This window comes from Oncorhynchus mykiss, chromosome 16 (assembly GCF_013265735.2).
Source record: "Oncorhynchus mykiss isolate Arlee chromosome 16, USDA_OmykA_1.1, whole genome shotgun sequence".
Taxonomy (NCBI): domain Eukaryota; kingdom Metazoa; phylum Chordata; class Actinopteri; order Salmoniformes; family Salmonidae; genus Oncorhynchus; species Oncorhynchus mykiss.
In genome coordinates, this window is record NC_048580.1 from 37,699,628 (window position 1) to 37,719,989 (window position 20,362).

General features: G+C 41.1%; 6 non-coding genes across 6 annotated transcripts; 5 read left to right on the forward strand and 1 right to left on the reverse strand.

Annotated features, from left to right (window-relative positions):
* Positions 1-949: 949 nt before the first annotated feature.
* trnas-aga lies at positions 950-1,031 on the forward strand. Its single transcript has one exon. It is a non-coding gene; the product is annotated as a tRNA-Ser (tRNA).
* A 9,037-nt stretch (positions 1,032-10,068) lies between these two features.
* Positions 10,069-10,150, forward strand: trnas-aga. Its single transcript has one exon. It is a non-coding gene; the product is annotated as a tRNA-Ser (tRNA).
* Positions 10,151-11,896: 1,746 nt separating this feature from the next.
* On the forward strand, positions 11,897-11,978 carry trnas-aga. Its single transcript has one exon. It is a non-coding gene; the product is annotated as a tRNA-Ser (tRNA).
* Positions 11,979-16,989: 5,011 nt separating this feature from the next.
* trnal-cag lies at positions 16,990-17,072 on the forward strand. The gene has a single exon. It is a non-coding gene; the product is annotated as a tRNA-Leu (tRNA).
* A 2,147-nt stretch (positions 17,073-19,219) lies between these two features.
* On the forward strand, positions 19,220-19,301 carry trnas-aga. The gene has a single exon. It is a non-coding gene; the product is annotated as a tRNA-Ser (tRNA).
* Positions 19,302-19,626: 325 nt separating this feature from the next.
* Positions 19,627-19,745, reverse strand: LOC118939610. Its single transcript, XR_005036643.1, has one exon. It is a non-coding gene; the product is annotated as a 5S ribosomal RNA (ribosomal RNA).
* Between the last annotated feature and the right edge of the window lie 617 nt (positions 19,746-20,362).

The following is a 20,362-nucleotide window of genomic DNA, read 5'->3' on the forward strand; positions in this document are numbered from 1 at the left end:
TTTCACAGGCGGGCCCCAAAAGGCAAATAACAAAAATAATCTCGTAACTCAGAACTCTTCGGGTCGTTGTCAGTGGATTGTTATTGGCGGAAGAACAAAATATCGTCTGCAGGGTAATCAAGTCGCCGCATCTAATGTCAAATCACAGGTGAGCTGCCTTGTTAACCCTGAAAATAAATAATCAAATTGCGTTGAAATGACTCATTAAGCCATTTGTAAGGATTTCCCCATGTGAACCTGTTGTCACTCTTACCCTGATGGTTGCTGATATTTCCAGACACTTTTTCAGTCTTATCTGAGGAATTTTATCATTTATATCAGAATGGCCATATTCTGATGCCAGTTTAGCGCTCATTCAATGACGATTTACTACTCTTTCCCATTGAGGGCCATTTGAGGTTAATCAATGACTGGGACTTTTTAATTTATAAAAACAAATGACTATTGAAAGTGCAAGTCAGTATCGTGCATAGTTGTTCTGGTCTCTGTGGTGATTTTAGAGCGTTGTTCATATTTCTACTTTTACCGCATACACTTTAACCCGATACCCAGTTACTGTGCTGTAGTCAGGATGGCCGAGCGGTCTAAGGCGCTGCGTTCAGGTCGCAGTCTCCCATGGAGGCGTGGGTTCAAATCCCCTTCTGACAGTTTTTTAGTGCCTCTCAGGAGTCATGCTGCTCAGCAGTAATAATAAGAATGATGAAATAACAACTTCACACAGTGAAATAACAATTCATAATAAACACTCTCAAATGCAGACCTTCTGGAGCTGAGCAAAGATCAAGGTTAAATAAGAAAACAGCTGGACTTAATAACAAATGAATGAGGGGAACATTTGTGTTATTGCATATAATGAGTTACTGCATTATCTTTCATTGTTAAATTTCACTTTCTGTAGGCTATGCTGTTTGCCCATTCACTCCTAACAAGCTTGTTTTCTTCTGTCAACGTTGTCGTGGCTGAGTGGTTAAGGCGATGGACTAGAAATCCATTAGGATCTTCCTGCGCAGGTTCAAATCCTGCCGACAACGAAATGGCATTTTTTTGACCCCTCCGGAGGTTGAAGTTTAGTCGTGTTTCTTATACCAATCGCATCCTCTCAGATCTCCGCAAGTACATAGGGATTAGTTGTCCATTGGGATAGGACTGCAGGCCATCGTCCCACTTCCCACCCTTTCACACCTGGTTATCCAGCCTTCTAGCTCTATAGGCCACAGTAGCATAGGTTACAGGTTTGTAGTCAAGCCACAGATTTCGGTGAGATCCCATGATACACTCAACATACAACAACACGATTCTCATGAATAACCATTAAGCCATTTGCTAAGATTCCCCCATTTTGACATGTGGAAACCTGTTGTCACTCTTACCCTGACGGGAAGCTCCAGACACTTTTTTGGTCCTATCTGAGGCATTTTTAAAATTCATGTCAAATTGGCCATATTCTGAAGACACTCTTAGTCTGCAGGGTAATCGAACTGGCCACATCTAAAGTCAGCCACAGGTAACAGGTGAGAAACCTTGTTAAACCCTAAAAGAAAAGAAAAAACTCGATTGCATTGAAATAACCATTAAGTCATTCAGGTCGCAGACTCCCCTATAGGCATGGTTTGAAACCCCCCCTGACAATTTTTTAGCGCCTGCATGTCATGCACCTTTGTAAATCCAGTTGAAAATAAATGCTTAAGGTAACGTAAATGACACCTAGTTAATATGAGTAGTGAATAACTATCGTATTTTTAATATTCTGCAAAAACAGCTAGTTGATGAGAGGCTGAAAGAGAATTGCAAGAATCGCGCAATTTCACAGGCGGGCCCCAACAGGCAAATAACAAAAATAATCTCGGAACGCAGAACTCGTCGGTCGTTTGTCAGTGGATTTGTATTGGCGGGAAGAACAAAAATATCGTCTGCAGGGTAATCAAAGTCGCCGCATCTAATGTCAAGTCACAGGTGAGCTGCCTTGTTAAACCCTAAAAATAAATAATACACGATTGCGTTGAAATGACTCATTAAGCCATTTGTAAGGATTTCCCCATGTGGACCTGTTGTCACTCTTACCCTGATGGTTGCTGATATTTCCAAACACTTTTTCAGTCTTATTTCTGAGGAATTTTATCATTTATGCTCAGAATGGCCTATCTGATGCCAGTTTTAGCGCTCATTCATGACGATTTACTACTCTTTTCCCATTGAAGGCCATATTGAGTTAAATCAATGACTGGACTTTTTATTTATAAAAACAAATGACTATTGAAAGTGCAAGTCAGTATCGGCATTGTTGTTCTGGTCTCTGTGTGATTTTAGAGCGTTGTTCATATTTTCTACTTTTACCGCATACACTTTAACCCGATACCCAGTTACTGTGCTGTAGTCAGGATGGCCGAGTGGTCTAAGGCGCTGCGTTCAGTTCGCAGTCCTCCCATGGAGGCGTGGGTTCCAATCCCACTTCTGACAGTTTTTTAGTGCCTCTCAGGAGTCATGCTGTCTCAGCAGTATAATAAGAATATGAAATAACCACAATTCACATACAGTGCAAATAACAATTTCTAAATAACACTCTCAATGCGACTCTGGAGCTGAGCAAGATCAAGGTTTAAGAGACAACGCTGGACTTAGTGAATCAAAATGCAATAGGTGAACTTTTGTGTTTATTGTCATAGTAAGAGTTCCTGGCATTATCTTTCAGTTGTTTAATTTCACTTTATGTAGGCTATGGCCTGTTGGCCCAATTCACTCCTAACGCTTGCGTTCTTCTGTCAACATTGTCGTGCTCCTAGTGGTTAAGGCTTATGGACTAGTAATCCATTAGGATCTTCCTGGCGCGTTCCAATCCTTCGAGCTTTGATATCAACGAAAATGCATTTTTTTGACCCCTCCGTGGTAGTTGAAGTTTAGGTCGTGTTTCTTATACCATCGCATCCTCTCAGATCTCCGCAAGTACATAGGGATTAGTTGTCCATTTGGGATAGGTACGGCAGGCCATCTGTCCTACTTCACACCTTTACACGACCCTGGTTATCCAGCCTTCTAGCTCTATAGGCCCAGTAGCATAGGTTTACAGGTTTGTAGTCGGCCACAGATTTCAGGTGAGATCCCATGATACACTCAACAATACAACAAACACGATTCTCATGAATAACCATGAAGCCATTTGCTATATTTCCCATCCATTTTGCATGTGGAAACCTGTTGTCACTCTTACAATTGGACGGGAAGGCTCCAGACACTTTTTGGTCCTAAAAGAGGCATTTTTGTAATTCATTTAAATTGGCCATTTCTGAAGACACTCTTAGGCTGCAGGAATCGAACTGGCCACACTAATCAAGCCACATGTACAGGTGAGGAACACCTTGTTAACCCTAAAGAAAAAGAAAAATACTTGATTGCATTGAAAATAACCTTAAGTCATTCAGGTCGCCAGACTCCCCTATAGGCATGGTTTGAAACCACCTCCTGACAATTTTTTAGCGCCTGCAAAAAAAAAAAAACATTGCATCGCCTTTAGTAAAATCCATTTGAAAAATAAATGACTTAAGGTAACGTAAATGACACCTAGTTAATATGAGTAGTGAATAACTATCGTATTTTTAATATTCTGCAAAACAGCTAGTTGATGAGAGGCTGAAAGAGAATTGCAAGAATCGCGCAATTTCACAGGCGGGCCCAAACAGGCAAATAACAAAAAATAATCTTGGAACGCAGAACTCGTCGGTCGTTGTCAGTGGATTGTATTGGCGGGAAGAACAAAAATATCGTCTGCAGGGTAATCAAAGTCGCCGCATCTAATGTCAAGTCACAGGTGAGCTGCCTTGTTAAACCCTAAAAATAAATAATAACACGATTGCGTTGAAATGACTCATTAAGCCTTTGTAAGGATTTCCCCATGTGGACCTGTTGTCACTCTTACCCTGATGGTTGCTGATATTTCCAGACACTTTTTCAGTCTTATCTGAGAATTTTATCATTTATATCAGAATGGCCATATTCTGATGCCAGTTTAGCGCTCATTCAATGACGATTTACTACTCTTTCCCATTGAAGGCCATATTGAGGTTAAATCAATGACTGGACTTTTTAATTTATAAAAACAATGACTATTGAAAGTGCAAGTCAGTATCGTGCATTGTTGTTCTGGTCTCTGTGGTGATTTTAGAGCGTTGTTCATATTCTACTTTTACCGCATACACTTTAACCCGATACCCAGTTACTGTGCTGTAGTCAGGATGGCCGAGTGGTCTAAGGCGCTGCGTTCAGTTCGCAGTCTCCCATGGAGGCGTGGGTTCAAATCCCCTTCTGACAGTTTTTTAGTGCCTCTCAGGAGTCATGCTGCTCAGCAGTAATAATAAGAATGATGAAATAACAACTTCACACAGTGAAATAACATTCATAATAAACACTCTCAAATGCAGACCTTCTGGAGCTGAGCAAAGATCAAGGTTAAATAAGAAAACAGCTGGACTTAATAACAAATGAATGAGGGGAACATTTTGTGTTATTGCATTATAATGAGTTACTGCATTATCTTTCAGTTGTTAATTTCACTTTCTGTAGGCTATGCCTGTTGGCCCATTCACTCCTAACAAGCTTGCTTTCTTCTGTCAACGTTGTCGTGGCCGAGTGTTTAAGGCGATGGACTAGAAATCCATTAGGATCTTCCTGCGCAGGATCAATCCTGCCGACAACGAAAATGCATTTTTTTGACCCCTCCGGAGGTTGAAGTTTAGTCTTTTCTTATACCAATCGCATCCTCTCAGATCTCCGCAAGTACATAGGGATTAGTTGTCCATTTGGGATAGGACTGCAGGCCATCTGTCCCACTTCACACCTTTACACCCTGGTTATCCAGCTTCTAGCTCTATAGGCCACAGTAGCATAGGTTACAGGTTTGTAGTCAAGCCACAGATTTCAGGTGAGATCCCATGATACACTCAACAATACAACAACACGATTCTCATGAATAACCATGAAGCCATTTGCTAAGATTTCCCCATTTGACATGTGGAAACCTGTTGTCACTCTTACCCTGACGGGAAGCTCCAGACACTTTTTTGGTCCTAACTGAGGCATTTTTTAAATTCATGTCAAATTGGCCATATTCTGAAGACACTCTTAGGCTGCAGGGTAATCGAACTGGCCACATCTAAAGTCAAGCCACAGGTAACAGGTGAGAAACCTTGTTAACCCTAAAAGAAAAATAAATAACTTGATTGCATTGAAAAATACCATTAAGTCATTCAGGTCGCAGACTCCCCTATAGGCATGGTTTGAAACCCCCTCCTGACAATTTTTTAGCGCCTGCATGTCATGCACCTTTGTAAAATCCAGTTGAAAAATAAATGACTTAAGGTAACGTAAATGACACCTAGTTAATATGAGTAGTGAATAACTATCGTATTTTTAATATTCTGCAAAAACAGCTAGTTGATGAGAGGCTGAAAGAGAATTGCAAGAATCGCGCAATTTCACCAGGCGGGCCCCAAACAGGCAAATAACAAAAATAATCTCGGAACGCAGAACTCGTCGGTCGTTGTCAGTGGATTGTATTGGCGGGAAGAACAAAAATATCGTCTGCAGGGTAATCAAAGTCGCCGCATCTAATGTCAAGTCACAGGTGAGCTGCCTTGTTAAACCCTAAAAATAAATAATAACACGATTGCGTTGAAATGACTCATTAAGCCATTTGTAAGGATTTCCCCCATGTGGACCCTGTTGTCACTCTTACCCTGATGGTTGCTGATATTTCCAGACACTTTTTCAGTCTTATCTGAGGAATTTTATCATTTATATCAGAATGGCCATATTCTGATGCCAGTTTAGCGCTCATTCAATGACGATTTACTACTCTTTCCCATTGAAGGCCATATTGAGGTTAAATCAATGACTGGACTTTTAATTTATAAAACAAATGACTATTGAAAGTGCAAGTCAGTATCGTGCATTGTTGTTCTGGTCCTCTGTGGTGATTTTAGAGCGTTGTTCATATTTCTACTTTTACCGCATACACTTTAACCCGATACCCAGTTACTGTGCTGTAGTCAGGATGGCCGAGTGTCTAAGGCGCTGCGTTCAGTTCGCAGTCTCCCATGGAGGCGTGGGTTCAAATCCCACTTCTGACAGTTTTTTAGTGCCTCTCAGGAGTCATGCTGCTCAGCAGTAATAATAAGAATGATGAAATAACAACTTCACACAGTGAAATAACAATTCATAATAAACACTCTCAAATGCAGACCTTCTGGAGCTGAGCAAAGATCAAGGTTAAATAAGAAAACAGCTGGACTTAATAACAAATGAATGAGGGGAACATTTTGTGTTATTGCATTATAATGAGTTACTGCATTATCTTTCAGTTGTTAAATTTCACTTTCTGTAGGCTATGCCTGTTGGCCCATTCACTCCTAACAAGCTTGCTTTCTTCTGTCAACGTTGTCGTGGCCGAGTGGTTAAGGCGATGGACTAGAAATCCATTAGGATCTTCCTGCGCAGGATCAAATCCTGCCGACAACGAAAATGCATTTTTTTGACCCCTCCGGAGGTTGAAGTTTAGTCGTGTTTCTTATACCAATCGCATCCTCTCAGATCTCCGCAAGTACATAGGGATTAGTTGTCCATTTGGGATAGGACTGCAGGCCATCTGTCCCACTTCACACCTTTACACACCTGGTTATCCAGCCTTCTAGCTCTATAGGCCACAGTAGCATAGGTTACAGGTTTGTAGTCAAGCCACAGATTTCAGGTGAGATCCCATGATACACTCAACAATACAACAACACGATTCTCATGAATAACCATGAAGCCATTTGCTAAGATTTCCCCCATTTTGACATGTGGGAAACCTGTTGTCACTCTTACCCTGACGGGAAGCTCCAGACACTTTTTGGTCCTAACTGAGGCATTTTTAAATTCATGTCAAATTGGCCATATTCTGAAGACACTCTTAGGCTGCAGGGTAATCGAACTGGCCACATCTAAAGTCAAGCCACAGGTAACAGGTGAGAAACCTTGTTAAACCCTAAAAGAAAAATAAATAACTTGATTGCATTGAAAATAACCATTAAGTCATTCAGGTCGCAGACTCCCCTATAGGCATGGTTTGAAACCCCCTCCTGACAATTTTTTAGCGCCTGCATGTCATGCACCTTTGTAAAATCCAGTTGAAAAATAAATGACTTAAGGTAACGTAAATGACACCTAGTTAATATGAGTAGTGAATAACTATCGTATTTTTAATATTCTGCAAAAACAGCTAGTTGATGAGAGGCTGAAAGAGAATTGCAAGAATCGCGCAATTTCACAGGCGGGCCCCAAACAGGCAAATAACAAAAATAATCTCGGAACGCAGAACTCGTCGGTCGTTGTCAGTGGATTGTATTGGCGGGAAGAACAAAAATATCGTCTGCAGGGTAATCAAAGTCGCCGCATCTAATGTCAAGTCACAGGTGAGCTGCCTTGTTAAACCCTAAAAATAAATAATAACACGATTGCGTTGAAATGACTCATTAAGCCATTTGTAAGGATTTCCCCCATGTGGACCTGTTGTCACTCTTACCCTGATGGTTGCTGATATTTCCAGACACTTTTTCAGTCTTATCTGAGGAATTTTATCATTTATATCAGAATGGCCATATTCTGATGCCAGTTTAGCGCTCATTCAATGACGATTTACTACTCTTTCCCATTGAAGGCCATATTGAGGTTAAATCAATGACTGGACTTTTTAATTTATAAAAACAAATGACTATTGAAAGTGCAAGTCAGTATCGTGCATTGTTGTTCTGGTCTCTGTGGTGATTTAGAGCGTTGTTCATATTTCTACTTTTACCGCATACACTTTAACCCGATACCCAGTTACTGTGCTGTAGTCAGGATGGCCGAGTGGTCTAAGGCGCTGCGTTCAGTTCGCAGTCTCCCATGGAGGCGTGGGTTCAAATCCCACTTCTGACAGTTTTTTAGTGCCTCTCAGGAGTCATGCTGCTCAGCAGTAATAATAAGAATGATGAAATAACAACTTCACACAGTGAAATAGCAATTCATAATAACACTCTCAAATGCAGACCTTCTGGAGCTGAGCAAAGATCAAGGTTAAATAAGAAAACAGCTGGACTTAATAACAAATGAATGAGGGGAACATTTTGTGTTATTGCATTATAATGAGTTACTGCATTATCTTTCAGTTGTTAAATTTCACTTTCTGTAGGCTATGCCTGTTGGCCCATTCACTCCTAACAAGCCTGTTTTCTTCTGTCACTGTTGTCGTGGCCGAGTGGTTAAGGCGATGGACTAGAAATCCATTAGAATCTTCCTGCGCAGGTTCAAATCCTGCCGACAGCGAAAATGCATTTTTTTGACCCCTCCGGAGGTTGAAGTTTAGTCGTGTTTCTTATACCAATCGCATCCTCTCAGATCTCCGCAAGTACATAGGGATTAGTTGTCCATTTGGGATAGGACTGCAGGCCATCTATCCCACTTCACACACCTGGTTATCCAGCCTTCTAGCTCTATAGGCCACAGTAGCATAGGTTACAGGTTTGTAGTCAAGCCACAGATTTCAGGTGAGATCCCATGATACACTCAACAATACAACAACACGATTCTCATGAATAACCATGAAGCCATTTGCTAAGATTTCCCCCATTTTGACATGTGGAAACCTGTTGTCACTCTTACCCTGACGGGAAGCTCCAGACACTTTTTTGGTCCTATCTGAGGCATTTTTAAATTCATGTCAAATTGGCCATATTCTGAAGACACTCTTATAGTCTGCAGGGTAATCGAACTGGCCACATCTAAAGTCAAGCCACAGGTAACAGGTGAGAAACCTTGTTAAACCCTAAAAGAAAAAGAAAAAACTTGATTGCATTGAAAATAACCATTAAGTCATTCAGGTCGCAGACTCCCCTATAGGCATGGTTTGAAACCACCTCCTGACAATTTTTTAGCGCCTGCATGTCATGCACCTTTGTAAAATCCAGTTGAAAAATAAATGACTTAAGGTAACGTAAATGACACCTAGTTAATATGAGTAGTGAATAACTATCGTATTTTTAATATTCTGCAAAAACAGCTAGTTGATGAGAGGCTGAAAGAGAATTGCAAGAATCGCGCAATTTCACAGGCGGGCCCCAACAGGCAAATAACAAAAATAATCTCGGAACGCAGAACTCGTCGGTCGTTGTCAGTGGATTGTATTGGCGGGAAGAACAAAAATATCGTCTGCAGGGTAATCAAAGTCGCCGCATCTAATGTCAAGTCACAGGTGAGCTGCCTTGTTAAACCCTAAAAATAAATAATAACACAATTGCGTTGAAATGACCCATCAAGCCATTTGTAAGGATTTCCCCCATGTGGACCTGTTGTCACTCTTACCCTGATGGTTGCTGATATTTCCAGACACTTTTTCAGTCTTATCTGAGGAATTTTATCATTTATATCAGAATGGCCATATTCTGATGCCAGTTTAGCGCTCATTCAATGGCGATTTACTACTCTTTTCCATTGAAAGCCATATTGAGGTTAAATCAATGACTGGACTTTTAATTTATGAAAAACAAATGACTATTGAAAGTGCAAGTCAGTATCGTGCATAGTTGTTCTGGTCTCTGTGGTGATTTTAGAGCGTTGTTCATATTTCTACTTTTACCGCATACACTTTAACCCGATACCCAGTTACTGTGCTCTAGTCAGGATGGCCGAGCGGTCTAAGGCGCTGCGTTCAGGTCGCAGTCTCCCATGGAGGCGTGTGTTCAAATCCCACTTCTGACAGTTTTTTAGTGCCTCTCAGGAGTCATGCTGCTCAGCAGTAATAATAAGAATGATGAAATAACAACTTCACACAGTGAAATAACAATTCATAATAAACACTCTCAAATGCAGACCTTCTGGAGCTGAGCAAAGATCAAGGTTAAATAAGAAAACAGCTGGACTTAATAACAAATGAATGAGGGGAACATTTTGTGTTATTGCATTATAATGAGTTACTGCATTATCTTTCAGTTGTTAAATTTCACTTTCTGTAGGCTATGCCTGTTGGCCCATTCACTCCTAACAAGCCTGTTTTTTTCTGTCAATGTTGTCGTGGCCGAGTGGTTAAGGCGATGGACTAGAAATCCATTAGGATCTTCCTGCGTAGGTTCAAATCCTGCCGACAACGAAAACGCATTTTTTTGACCACTCCGGAGGTTGAAGTTTAGTCGTGTTTCTTATACCAATCGCATCCTCTCAGATCTCCGCAAGTACATAGGGATTAGTTGTCCATTTGGGATAGGACTGCAGGCCATCTATCCCACTTCACACCTTTACACACCTGGTTATCCAGCCTTCTAGCTCTATAGGCCACAGTAGCATAGGTTACAGGTTTGTAGTCAAGCCACAGATTTCAGGTGAGATCCCATGATACACTCAACAATACAACAACACGATTCTCATGAATTACCATTAAGCCATTTGCTAAGATTTCCCCCATTTTGACATGTGGAAACCTGTTGTCACTCTTACCCTGACGGGAAGCTCCAGACACTTTTTTGGTCCTATCTGAGGCATTTTTAAATTCATGTCAAATTGGCCATATTCTGAAGACACTCTTATAGTCTGCAGGGTAATCGAACTGGCCACATCTAAAGTCAAGCCACAGGTAACAGGTGAGAAACCTTGTTAAACCCTAAAAGAAAAAGAAAAAACTTGATTGCATTGAAAATAACCATTAAGTCATTCAGGTCGCAGACTCCCCTATAGGCATGGTTTGAAACCCCCTCCTGACAACTTTTTAGCGCCTGCATGTCATGCACCTTTGTAAAATCCAGTTGAAAAATAAATGACTTAAGGTAACGTAAATGACACCTAGTTAATATGAGTAGTGAATAACTATCGTATTTTTAATATTCTGCAAAAACAGCTAGTTGATGAGAGGCTGAAAGAGAATTGCAAGAATCGCGCAATTTCACAGGCGGGCCCCAAACAGGCAAATAACAAAAATAATCTCGGAACGCAGAACTCGTCGGTCGTTGTCAGTGGATTGTATTGGCGGGAAGAACAAAAATATCGTCTGCAGGGTAATCGAAGTCGCCGCATCTAATGTCAAGTCACAGGTGAGCTGCCTTGTTAAACCCTAAAAATAAATAATAACACGATTGCGTTGAAATGACCCATTAAGCCATTTGTAAGGATTTCCCCCATGTGGACCTGTTGTCACTCTTACCCTGATGGTTGCTGATATTTGCAGACACTTTTTCAGTCTTATCTAAGGAATTTTATCATTTATATCAGAATGGCCATATTCTGATGCCAGTTTAGCGCTCATTCAATGACGATTTACTACTCTTTCCCATTGAAGGCCATATTGAGGTTAAATCAATGACTGGACTTTTTAATTTATAAAAACAAATGACTGTTGAAAGTGCAAGTCAGTATCGTGCATAGTTGTTCTGGTCTCTGTGGTGATTTTAGAGCGTTGTTCATATTTCTACTTTTACCGCATACACTTTAACCCGATACCCAGTTACTGTGCTGTAGTCAGGATGGCCGAGCGGTCTAAGGCGCTGCGTTCAGGTCGCAGTGTCCCATGGAGGCGAGGGTTCAAATCCCACTTCTGACAGTTTTCTAGTGCCTCTCAGGAGTCATGCTGCTCAGCAGTAATAATAAGAATGATGAAATAACAATTTCACACAGTGAAATAACAATTCATAATAAACACTCTCAAATGCAGACCTTCTGGAGCTGAGCAAAGATCAAGGTTAAATAAGAAAACAGCTGGACTTAATAACAAATGAATGAGGGGAACATTTTGTGTTATTGCATTATAATGAGTTAATCAGTTGTTAATCAGTTGTTAAATTTCACTCGCTGTAGGCTATGCCTGTTGGCCCATTCACTCCTAACAAGCCTGTTTTTTTCTGTCAACGTTGTCGTGGCCGAGTGGTTAAGGCGATGGACTAGAAATCCATTAGGATCTTCCTGCGCAGGTTCAAATCCTGCCGACAACGAAAATGCATTTTTTTGACCCCTCCGGAGGTGGAAGTTTAGTCGTGTTTCTTATACCGATCGCATCCTCTCAGATCTCCGCAAGTACATAGGGATTAGTTGTCCATTTGGGATAGGACTGCAGGCCATCTATCCCACTTCACACCTTTACACACCTGGTTATCCAGCCTTCTAGCTCTATAGGCCACAGTAGCATAGGTTACAGGTTTGTAGTCAAGCCACAGATTTCAGGTGAGATCCCATGATACACTCAACAATACAACAACACGATTCTCATGAATAACCATTAAGCCATTTGCTAAGATTTCCCCCATTTTGACATGTGGAAACCTGTTGTCACTCTGACCCTGACGGGAAGCTCCAGACACTTTTTTGGTCCTATCTGAGGCATTTTTAAATTCATGTCAAATTGGCCATATTCTGAAGACACTCTTATATTCTGCAGGGTAATCGAACTGGCCACATCTAAAGTCAAGCCACAGGCAACAGGTGAGAAACCTTGTTAAACCCTAAAAGAAAAAGAAAAAACTTGATTGCATTGAAAATAACCATTAAGTCATTCAGGTCGCAGACTCCCCTATAGGCATGGTTTGAAACCCCCTCCTGACAATTTTTTAGCGCCTGCATGTCATGCACCTTTGTAAAATCCAGTTGAAAAATAAATGACTTAAGGTAACGTAAATGACACCTAGTTAATATGAGTAGTGAATAACTATCGTATTTTTAATATTCTGCAAAAACAGCTAGTTGATGAGAGGCTGAAAGAGAATTGCAAGAATCGCGCAATTTCACAGGCGGGCCCCAAACAGGCAAATAACAAAAATAATCTCGGAACGCAGAACTCGTCGGTCGTTGTCAGTGGATTGTATTGGCGGGAAGAACAAAAATATCGTCTGCAGGGTAATCGAAGTCGCCGCATCTAATGTCAAGTCACAGGTGAGCTGCCTTGTTAAACCCTAAAAATAAATAATAACACGATTGCGTTGAAATGACCCATTAAGCCATTTGTAAGGATTTCCCCCATGTGGACCTGTTGTCACTCTTACCCTGATGGTTGCTGATATTTCCAGACACTTTTTCAGTCTTATCTGAGGAATTTTATCATTTATATCAGAATGGCCATATTCTGATGCCAGTTTAGCGCTCATTCAATGGCGATTTACTACTCTTTCCCATTGAAGGCCATATTGAGGTTAAATCAATGACTGGACTTTTTAATTTATAAAAACAAATGACTATTGAAAGTGCAAGTCAGTATCGTGCATAGTTGTTCTGGTCTCTGTGGTGATTTTAGAGCGTTGTTCATATTTCTACTTTTACCGCATACACTTTAACCCGATACCCAGTTACTGTGCTGTAGTCAGGATGGCCGAGCGGTCTCTGGCGCTGCGTTCAGGTCGCAGTCTCCCATGGAGGCGTGGGTTCAAATCCCACTTCTGACAGTTTTTTAGTGCCTCTCAGGAGTCATGCTGCTCAGCAGTAATAATAAGAATGATGAAATAACAACTTCACACAGTGAAATAACAATTCATAATAAACACCCTCAAATGCAGACCTTCTGGAGCTGAGCAAAGATCAAGGTTAAATAAGAAAACAGCTGGACTTAATAACAAATTAATGAGGGGAACATTTTGTGTTATTGCATTATAATGAGTTACTGCATTATCTTTCAGTTGTTAAATTTCACTTTCTGTAGGCTATGCCTGTTGGCCCATTCACTCCTAACAAGCTTGTTTTCTTCTGTCAACGTTGTCGTGGCCGAGTGGTTAAGGCGATGGACTAGAAATCCATTAGGATCTTCCTGCGCAGGTTTAAATCCTGCCGACAATGAAAATGCATTTTTTTGACCCCTCCGGAGGTTGAAGTTTAGTCATGTTTCTTATACCAATCGCATCCTCTCAGATCTCCGCAAGTACATAGGGATTAGTTGTCCATTTGGGATAGGACTGCAGGCCATCTATCCCACTTCACACCTTTACACACCTGGTTATCCAGCCTTCTAGCTCTATAGGCCACAGTAGCATAGGTTACAGGTTTGTAGTCAAGCCACAGATTTCAGGTGAGATCCCATGATACACTCAACAATACAACAACACGATTTTCATGAATAACCATTAAGCCATTTGCTAAGATTTCCCCCATTTTGACATGTGGAAACTTGTTGTCACTCTTACCCTGACGGGAAGCTCCAGACACTTTTTTGGTCCTATCTGAGGCATTTTTAAATTCATGTCAAATTGGCCATATTCTGAAGACACTCTTAGGCTGCAGGGTAATCGAACTGGCCACATCTAAAGTCAAGCCACAGGTGACAGGTGAGAAACCTTGTTAAACCCTAAAAGAAAAAGAAAAAACTTGATTGCATTGAAAATAACCATTAAGTCATTCAGGTCGCAGACTCCCCTATAGGCATGGTTTGAAACCCCCTCCTGACAACTTTTTAGCGCCGGCATGTCATGCACCTTTGTAAAATCCAGTTGAAAAATAAATGACTTAAGGTAACGTAAATGACACCTAGTTAATATGAGTAGTGAATAACTATCGTATTTTTAATATTCTGCAAAAACAGCTAGTTGATGAGAGGATGAAAGAGAATTGCAAGAATCGCGCAATTTCACAGGCGGGCCCCAAACAGGCAAATAACAAAAATAATCTCGGAACGCAGAACTCGTCGGTCGTTGTCAGTGGATTGTATTGGCGGGAAGAACAAGAATATCGTCTGCAGGGTAATCGAAGTCGCCGCATCTAATGTCAAGTCACAGGTGAGCTGCCTTGTTAAACCCTAAAAATAAATAATAACACGATTGCGTTGAAATGACCCATTAAGCCATTTGTAAGGATTTCCCCCATGTGGACCTGTTGTCACTCTTACCCTGATGGTTGCTGATATTTCCAGACATTTTTTCAGTCTTATCTGAGGAATTTTATCATTTCTATCAGAATGGCCACATTCTGATGCCAGTTTAGCGCTCATTCAATGGCGATTTACTACTCTTTCCCATTGAAGGCCATATTGAGGTTAAATCAATGACTGGACTTTTTAATTTATAAAAACAAATGACTATTGAAAGTGCAAGTCAGTATCGTGCATAGTTGTTCTGGTCTCTGTGGTGATTTTAGAGCGTTGTTCATATTTCTACTTTTACCGCATACACTTTAACCCGATACCCAGGTACTGTGCTGTAGTCAGGATGGCCGAGCGGTCTATGGCGCTGCGTTCAGGTCGCAGTCTCCCATGGAGGCGTGGGTTCAAATCCCACTTCTGACAGTTTTTTAGTGCCTCTCAGGAGCCATGCTGCTCAGCAGTAATAATAAGAATGATGAAATAACAACTTCACACAGTGAAATAACAATTCATAATAAACACTCTCAAATGCAGACCTTCTGGAGCTGAGCAAAGATCAAGGTTAAATAAGAAAACAGCTGGACTTAATAACAAATGAATGAGGGGAACATTTTGTGTTATTGCATTATAATGAGTTACTGCATTATCTTTCAGTTGTTAAATTTCACTTTCTGTAGGCTATGCCTGTTGGCCCATTCACTCCTAACAAGCCTGTTTTCTTCTGTCAACGTTGTCGTGGCCGAGTGTTTAAGGCGATGGACTAGAAATCCATTAGGATCTTCCTGCTCAGGTTCAAATCCTGCCAACAACAAAAATGCATTTTTTTGACCCCTCCGGAGATTGAAGTTTAGTCGTGTTTCTTATACCAATCGCATCCTCTCAGATCTCCGCAAGTACATAGGGATTAGTTGTCCATTTGGGATAGGAATGCAGGCCATCTGTCCCACTTCACACCTTTACACACCTGGTTATCCAGCCTTCTAGCTCTATAGGCCACAGTAGCATAGGTTACAGGTTTGTAGTCAAGCCACAGATTTCAGGTGAGATTCCATGATACACTCAACAATACAACAACACGATTCTCATGAATAACCATGAAGCCATTTGCTAAGATTTCCCCCATTTTGACATGTGGAAACCTGTTGTCACTCTTACCCTGACGGGAAGCTCCAGACACTTTTTTGGTCCTATCTGAGGCATTTTTAAATTCATGTCAAATTGGCCATATTCTGAAGACACTCTTATAGTCTGCAGGGTAATCGAACTGGCCACATCTAAAGTCAAGCCACAGGTAACAGGTGAGAAACCTTGTTAAACCCTAAAAGAAAAAGAAAAAACTTGATTGCATTGAAAATAACCATTAAGTCATTCGGGTCACAGACTCCCCTATAGGCATGGTTTGAAACCCCCTCCTGACAACTTTTTAGCGCCTGCATGTCATGCACCTTTGTAAAATCCAGTTGAAAAATAAATGACTTAAGGTAACGTAAATGACACCTAGTTAATATGAGTAGTGAATAACTATCGTATTTTTAATATTCTGCAAAAACAGCTAGTTGATGAGAGGCTGAAAGAGAATTGCAAGAATCGCGCAATTTCACAGGCGGGCCCCAAACAGGCAAATAACAAAAATAATCTCGGAACGCAGAACTCGTCGGTCGTTGTCAGTGGATTGTATTGGCGGGAAGAACAAAAATATCGTCTGCAGGGTAATCGAAGTCGCCACATCTAATGTCAAGTCACAGGTGAGCTGCCTTGTTAAACCCTAAAAATAAATAATAACACGATTGCGTTGAAATGACCCATTAAGCCATTTGTAAGGATTTCCCCCATGTGGACCTGTTGTCACTCTTACCCTGATGGTTGCTGATATTTCCAGACACTTTTTCAGTCTTATCTGAGGAATTTTATCATTTATATCAGAATGGCCATATTCTGATGCCAGTTTAGCGCTCATTCAATGACGATTTACTACTCTTTCCCATTGAAGGCCATATTGAGGTTAAATCAATGACTGGACTTTTTAATTTATAAAAACAAATGACTATTGAAAGTGCAAGTCAGTATCGTGCATAGTTGTTCTGGTCTCTGTGGTGATTTTAGAGCGTTGTTCATATTTCTAGTTTTACCGCATACACTTTAACCCGATACCCAGTTACTGTGCTGTAGTCAGGATGGCCGAGCGGTCTAAGGCGCTGCGTTCAGGTCGCAGTCTCCCATGGAGGCGTGGGTTCAAATCCCACTTCTGACAGTTTTTTAGTGCCTCTCAGGAGTCATGCTGCTCAGCAGTAATAATAAGAATGATGAAATAACAACTTCACACAGTGAAATAGCAATTCATAATAAACACTCTCAAATGCAGACCTTCTGGAGCTGAGCAAAGATCAAGGTTAAATAAGAAAACAGCTGGACTTAATAACAAATGAATGAGGGGAACATTTTGTGTTATTGCATTATAATGAGTTACTGCATTATCTTTCAGTTGTTAAATTTCACTTTCTGTAGGCTATGCCTGTTGGCCCATTCACTCCTAACAAGCCTGTTTTCTTCTGTCAACGTTGTCGTGGCCGAGTGTTTAAGGCAATGGACTAGAAATCCATTAGGATCTTCCTGCTCAGGTTCAAATCCTGCCAACAACAAAAATGCATTTTTTTGACCCCTCCGGAGGTTGAAGTTTAGTCGTGTTTCTTATACCAATCGCATCCTCTCAGATCTCCGCAAGTACATAGGGATTAGTTGTCCATTTGGGATAGGAATGCAGGCCATCTGTCCCACTTCACACCTTTACACACCTGGTTATCCAGCCTTCTAGCTCTATAGGCCACAGTAGCATAGGTTACAGGTTTGTAGTCAAGCCACAGATTTCAGGTGAGATCCCATGATACACTCAACAATACAACAACACGATTCTCATGAATAACCATTAAGCCATTTGCTAAGATTTCCCCCATTTTGACATGTGGAAACCTGTTGTCACTCTTACCCTGACGGGAAGCTCCAGACACTTTTTTGGTCCTATCTGAGGCATTTTTAAATTCATGTCAAATTGGCCATATTCTGAAGACACTCTTATAGTCTGCAGGGTAATCGAACTGGCCACATCTAAAGTCAAGCCACAGGTAACAGGTGAGAAACCTTGTTAAACCCTAAAAGAAAAAGAAAAAACTAGATTGCATTGAAAATAACCATTAAGTCATTCAGGTCGCAGACTCCCCTATAGGCATGGTTTGAAACCCCCTCCTGACAACTTTTTAGCGCCTGCATGTCATGCACCTTTGTAAAATCCAGTTGAAAAATAAATGACTTAAGGTAACGTAAATGACACCTAGTTAATATGAGTAGTGAATAACTATCGTATTTTTAATATTCTGCAAAAACAGCTAGTTGATGAGAGGCTGAAAGAGAATTGCAAGAATCGCGCAATTTCACAGGCGGGCCCCAAACAGGCAAATAACAAAAATAATCTCGGAACGCAGAACTCGTCGGTCGTTGTCAGTGGATTGTATTGGCGGGAAGAACAAAAATATCGTCTGCAGGTTAATCGAAGTCGCCGCATCTAATGTCAAGTCACAGGTGAGCTGCCTTGTTAAACCCTAAAAATAAATAATAACACGATTGCGTTGAAATGACCCATTAAGCCATTTGTAAGGATTTCCCCCATGTGGACCTGTTGTCACTCTTACCCTGATGGTTGCTGATATTTCCAGACACTTTTTCAGTCTTATCTGAGGAATTTTATCATTTATATCAGAATGGCCATATTCTGATGCCAGTTTAGCGCTCATTCAATGACGATTTACTACTCTTTCCCATTGAAGGCCATATTGACGTTAAGTCAATGACTGGACTTTTTAATTTATAAAAACAAATTACTACTATTGAAAGTGACTTTTGAAAGTGCAAGTCAGTATCGTGCATAGTTGTTCTGGTCTCTGTGGTGATTTTAGAGCTTTGTTCATATTTCTACTTTTACCGCATACACTTTAACCCGATACCCAGTTACTGTGCTGTAGTCAGTATGGCCGAGCGGTCTAAGGCGCTGCGTTCAGGTCGCTGTCTCCCATGGAGGCGTGGGTTCAAATCCCACTTCTGACAGTTGTTTAGTGCCTCTCAGGAGTCATGCTGCTTAGCAGTAATAATAAGAACGATGAAATAACATCTTCACACAGTGAAATAACCATTCATAATAAACACTCTCAAATGCAGACCTGGAGCTGAGCAAAGATCAAGGTTAAATAAGAAAACAGCTGGACTTAATAACAATTGAATGAGTGAACATTTTGTGTTATTGCATTATAATGAGTTACTGCATTATCTTTCAGTTGTTAAATTATTACTTTCTGTAGGCTATGCCTGTTGACCCATTCACTCCTAACAAGCCTGTTTTATTTTGTCAATGTTGTCGTGGCCGAGTGGTTAAGGCGATGGACTAGAAATCCATTAGGATCTTCCGGCGCAGGTTCGAATCCTGCCGACAACGAAAATGCATTTTTTGACCCCTCCGGAGGTCAACGGGGAATAGGGGGATTTTTTTGGGGGGGAGGGCAATCAGGCAAAACATTGAAGGGATTTTACAGGACCCTAATGGACTACAGACATTGACAGTCTCCTAGCCTAAAAACAAATGCTGAATGCACTGCCTAGATTTTGAGGGAAACGCACTGTCCATTATTTGATTTGATCAGGGCATGGCAGGGAAGCACTAACAAACTGCAGTCCAATAAAAAGACACAACATTATTAGGGTGATAAATAAAAGGGAGTTGCTCCACGCATGACACAAGAGAACCCTCTGCTGGAGCAAAACGCTTACAGCACCCGGTATTCCCAGGCGGTCTCCCATCCAAGTACTAACCAGGCCCGACCCTGCGTAGCTTCCGAGATCAGACGAGATCAGGCGTATTCAGGCTGGTATGGCCATAAGCGAAAGGCATTCTCTTGGTACACTATATAAAGTCAACGTGTCGCTTACTCTTAGGGGGACAGAGAAATGTCCACCTTGTGACACACACTGAAAAAGCTCAAACCTAGCTTACATTTCCAGCCCATATATTTCACTCTTGTGGGGGGAAAAAGGGCATATCCTAGGTTCATACTTATGACAACTTCATGGACTAGGGCCCTATAAAATACGGTGCGCCCAAACGGAATCACGAAATACAGGTATTAAACCGAAATTCAACAATATTCAAAAATGCTTTGAACTAAGGAGGAAATCAACTCAATGCCTTCAACTTGTTAGAAAATCCATTCATTTGCCCAAGTGAATCATAAGACATGAACAAAATGCATCAGCGATTCGTATTTCCACGCAACTTTCAGAAACTGCACAGGACTGCCCAGTTTCTGTGCGCATGCCAAACCCAACAACTATTCAGTCAGTGTTAAGAGCAGTTGTTTGAAACCAATCGGAAAGGCAAGCCAAGCTTGCCAGCCGCTCTTGATTTCCATTCGACTGACCATCAGTTTGTCACAACACTGAACTGTAGCAAACTAAAAGGATAACATTGAGTAAAAAGGTGTAGGTAACGGCAACATTAAC